A 5165-nucleotide genomic window follows, 5' to 3' on the forward strand; every position below is an offset into this window, starting at 1 on the left:
GATTCAAAAATTTTGTCTGAATGTGTTTTACTTTTATTTGATTCAATTAGCTTTGTTAAATGCATTTGACTTTCATTCGATTTAAAAAGCGTTGTTTGAATGTGTTTGACTTTGATTTGATTCAAAAAGCTTTGTTTAAATGTGTTTGACTTTCTTTGATTATTTTAGCTTCGGTTATGCATTTGACTTTCATTCCATTCCAAAAGCTTTCACTAGTAGAAAAAGGCTTATTTGCGGCGCTCATTTATAGTGTATTTGCGTCGCTTCTATGAGCGACGCAACTGCTCGCGACGCAAATGACTTTTAAGTCATTTGCGTCGCTCCTAGGGGCGACGCAAATAAGAGTCATTTGCGTCGCTCCTTTATAAACAAGCGACGCAAATGACTTTTTTTATAAACTTATTTTTTGTCATTTGCGTCGCTCCTTTATAAACAAGCGACGCAAATGACTTTTTTTATAAACTTATTTTTTGTCATTTGCGTCGCTCCTTTATAAACAAGCGACGCAAATGACTTTTTTTAAAAACTTATTTTTTGACATTTGCGTCACTCCTTTATAAAAGAGCGACGCAAATGACTTTTCTGATAAACTTATTTTAAGTTATTTGCGTCGCTCCTTTATAAACAAGCGACGCAAATGACTTTTTTTAAAAACTTATTTTTTGACATTTGCGTCACTCCTTTATAAAAGAGCGACGCAAATGACTTTTCTGATAAACTTATTTTAAGTCATTTGCGTCGCCCCTTTATAAACAAGCGACGCAAATGACTGAGTAAACAATACAATTGCTGTATTTGCGTCACTTGTTTGTTTAATGAGTGACGCAAATGATGTAAATTTTTTTTTTTTAATTATAATAATTGCTGGTATATGTTTGTAGTACCTGTTTTTCTTGCTAGTGGTATAAAGTAATATGCTAACGCTAATATAATTGAAATTAAAATGCAATATTATTGAATAATGCAAATGTAAATTTCGGCAGAGTATCCTTTGTAATTTGGCCTACCCATAAAATTGGGAATGACGGCATTATATTAACAAACTTTCCAATAATTTACATCTTTAGTAATCTCCAATAATGAGTGTGAAGAGCAATGGGGATTCCACCAATGAGGAGAACAAGCAGATTGTCAATTCCGCGCCAAAATGCTATGTGCTGGAAAAGGTACATGAAAACAATCTCCACCAACACCCCAACAGCAACCAAGCACAAGCATACATTCCTAATGCCAACCAAAACCTAAAAAGGAAAGAAAAAAAGCAAAATAAAGGGTTAAGAAGATAGAACAAGTAGCTATATATTTTTAGTGTTGAAATCCACTAGAACTTTTTACCTTATCCCAACATTTGACTTCATTGATGCTAAAATCCAGGCAAACATTTTTCCTAAAGAAGATTCGAGCACCTGTGGCAATGATCACAGCTTCACATGCTCCTTGTTCACAAATACAGCCAGAGTATACTGCATCCCCTGCTTTCTTAGTTACTGGAGACAAAACTCCTGTTAAAACATACTGCAAAGCACAAGAAATCATATATTCAGCAACAATAGATGCATGAAGTAAATATATTAATCACAAACATTACAACTGACCTCATCAATTATTACAGCATCGTCTCCTTCCAGTAGACGCGCATCAGCTAGAATGATGTCTCCAGCATTAATACTAATTACATCCCCAGGGACCAACTGTGAACTATACTCCTCACTCCACCAACCATCTCGCAGAACCTGATGAAATAGCCATAAATTTAGAAACAGCCTCACAAATTCACGTGTATAGTCGCAACTCTCAAGTGATACTATGATACAGATAGACCAATGCAAGCATTGAAAGCATGCATACCTTTACTTTCCTAGCTAAGGGTGCCATGACGGAGGTTTGGTGATTATAGATATCTTTTTCTGTAATATGACTCATAATTGGAGCAATTAAAAGCACAAGAAAGACCGAAACAAAAAAAAAATTAGAGGAATTGGGTTTTAAAGGTTGAAGGTTGAACATTCAACTCGATTTCTGGGCGAAACTCAGGTCGGAAGGTCCAACTGAATTTCTCAAGGTAAAAACATGCAACTCGAGCCTTCAACTACTTATGTCAAATACTTTAAATCAAGATGAGTAAGGCCACTTGGATTTACATACACTTCAATAGTCCATGTTATCTTTTTATCTACAAAGCTAAACAAATCCTTCGATCATCAAACAATCAATCAATCAAACCCTAAATCTATCCTTCGATCATAACAAAGTATATGTCTCTCTCAAGAAACAAGTCAATCCAAAAACTATAATCTAAGCCACATTTTGACCTTTTACTTTCACAAACCAAGCTCATCATTGCTCAACCTATGAACTCAAGAAGACACTTTGATGAAACATTAGTAACATTACTAGTTTAAATTACGCTTTAACTTCCACTCTTAAAATCCGGAACAACAATTTGAGAACGAAGGGAGTATAATTCGTGCTTAAAACAACGAATTTACCATTAGTTTCATCACCCAATTATAATTTACAAGCCAACCATATCTTCGTTAAATTACAGCATATATCAATCATAAGAATCATATAATCATCCAAAAACAATAAAGCTTGAATATTTCCTCATCATACTAGCATAAATTCAGTTTTAAAATCTGAAAATAGTATTCAGCATCGAAAATGTAATTTTTAAATTAAAAAAAAATTGATATCCCATTAACAGAAATTATTAAATCTAATTAGTTAATTACCCCTGATTTACCAAGCCAAATTCCCAATTCCTACAAATTTTCAATTAAATAAAGAATTTGCAGCAAATAAATTAACTTGATTAAAATTGTATTGGTATGAATTCCTAGTAATACAACCAATTTTCAAAAATTAACAAAAATCAATCAACACATTTTCAGAGAACAAAACTGCAAACCGTTTTTAGAAATTATAAATTGCATTTTAAACTAAATGAATGAGCCATTCCCTAAAAAAAATAAACTAAATGAATGTGCCATTCTCAGCAACCTCAAACCCATTTTTATAGAGGCATTCTAATAATCCTATTACAAACAAAAGTATTTTGAGTTCTATCGCAATTATGACTTCAATTTCATGAAATTTTTTCGCATTACAGAAAAACAAATCAAAAATAAAAAAACCCTAGAACACAATTTACGAATTGGACGGAAAAAAAAAAGACAACTTCACTAAATACAAGAAATCTTACCTTAGGTGAAATAAACTTCACACATTCAACAATGTCGAGCCTAAATGCAGTAATATGAGTGGGGCGAACACTGGTCGAACTGCTACACTAATCAAACTTCAATTATTGTTGCTGTAATTTGCTAGAACTTCCTCGGGTTTTTTGGGGGCGAAATTAATCGATTTTCCAGTCGAAAATTTCAGTCATTGCTCGAATATGAGGCCAGGATTTTTAATTGAATTTTTTGGGGTTTCTAGGGTTCGAATTCCTATAGTTTGGAGTAGATTTTTTGCTCGAAATGGGGGAATTTTGGTCAGAAATGCTCAATTTTTCTGGGGTTTATGGGTTCGGATTTCTTAGGGTTTTTGGTCCAAATTTTTGCTCAAAATTGCTCAATTTTCTGCCGATTATAGGTCTTCAACTTGACTGCAATTTTGGATGTTGAATTTGCTGAGGAATCAGTGTTTTTTTGGCCGAATTTGTTGGATTTAAGGGTCGAATTTGTGGGTGCTTTGGCTGTAGAAATTCACTGGAGTAGCAACTTGTTTTTTCTCTTTGTTTAGTGAAAGGTAGGCGTGCAAAAGCTAAGGTCAAAATTCTGAAATAACCTAAATGCAAAAGCTAGATTTGCGTCACTTTATTATTAAAATGCGACGCAAATAACATAAAACATAATGCTGTACATTTTTCATATGCGTCGCTCATTTATTAAAAGAGTGACGCAATTTATTCAGTCACTCATTTGCGTCACTTGTCAATAAATGAGTGACGCAAATAAGATTATTATTTGCGTCGCTTCAATAAATAAGAGCGACACAAATAATAAAAATCTGCAATACAACAGTCATTTGCGTCGCTTCTTGATAAATATGCGACGCAAATAACTTTTCAGGATGGTAAAATTAAACATTTGCGTCGTTCTTTCTAATGAGTGACGCAAATATGGCGACGCAAATGTACAATTTTCTACTAGTGTTTATTTGAATGTGTTTAACTTTCATATCGTCAAAAAGCTTTGTTTTAATGTTTTTGACTTTCATTGGATTCAAAATGCTTTGTTCGAATGTTTTTGAATTTAATTTGATTTAAAAAGCTTTGTTTAAATGTATTTGACTTTCCTTTGATTCTAAAATCTTTGTTTGAATGTGTTAGAGTTTTATTTGATACAAAAAATTTGATTGAATGTGTTTGACTTTCTTTTAATTCAAAAACCTTTGTTTGAACGCATTTGACTTTCATTCGGTTTAATAAGCTTTGTTTGAATGTATTTGACTTTCATTCGATTCAAAAAGTTTTGTTTTATTGTGTTTAGCTTTCATTTGATTCAATTAGCTTCTTTGAATAAATGTGACTTTTATTCGATATCAAAAGCTTTGATTGAAGATGTTTGACTTTCATTAGCTTCAAAAAGCTTTGTTTGAATGTGCTTAACTTTCATTTCATTCAATACTCTATGTTGAATGCATTTGACTTTATTCGATTGAAAAAGTTTTGTCCGAATGTTTTTTACTTTCATTTGATTCGAAAATCTCTGTTTGAATGTGTTTGACTTTCATTTGATTCTAAAAGCTTTGTTTGAATGTGTTTGGCTTTCATTTGATTCAAATAGCTTATTTCAATGTATATGACTTTCATTCAATTAAAAAGCTTTGTTTGCATGTGTCTGACTTTCATTTGATTCAAAAAACTTTGTTTGGATGTGTTTAACTTTCATTTGATTCATAAAGCATTGTTTTAATGTGTTTGACTCTTATTTGATTTAATTAGCTTTGTTGAATGCATTTGTCTTTCATTTGATTCAAAAAGCTTTGTTTGAATGTTTTTTACTTTCATTTGATTCAAAAATCTTTGTTTGTACGTTTATGACTTTCATTTGATTCAAAAAACTTTGTTTGAATGTGTTTGACTTTCGTTTGAATGTTTAATACCTTTATTTGATTCTAAAAACTTTTTTTTAATATGTTCGACTTTCATTTAATAT

General features: G+C 31.9%; 1 long non-coding RNA gene across 1 annotated transcript; it reads right to left on the bottom strand.

Annotated features, from left to right (window-relative positions):
• Positions 1–924: 924 nt before the first annotated feature.
• LOC145630627 (uncharacterized) lies at positions 925–3600 on the bottom strand. The gene is made up of 4 exons (XR_014112135.1): positions 3206–3600; positions 1596–1733; positions 1336–1515; positions 925–1241 (listed from the first exon to the last, which is right to left on the bottom strand). It is a non-coding gene; the product is annotated as an uncharacterized LOC145630627 (long non-coding RNA).
• Positions 3601–5165: the final 1565 nt, after the last annotated feature.

The sequence above is a fragment of the Chenopodium album genome, chromosome 5, assembly GCF_948465745.1.
Source record: "Chenopodium album chromosome 5, dcCheAlbu1.1, whole genome shotgun sequence".
Classification (NCBI taxonomy): domain Eukaryota; kingdom Viridiplantae; phylum Streptophyta; class Magnoliopsida; order Caryophyllales; family Amaranthaceae; genus Chenopodium; species Chenopodium album.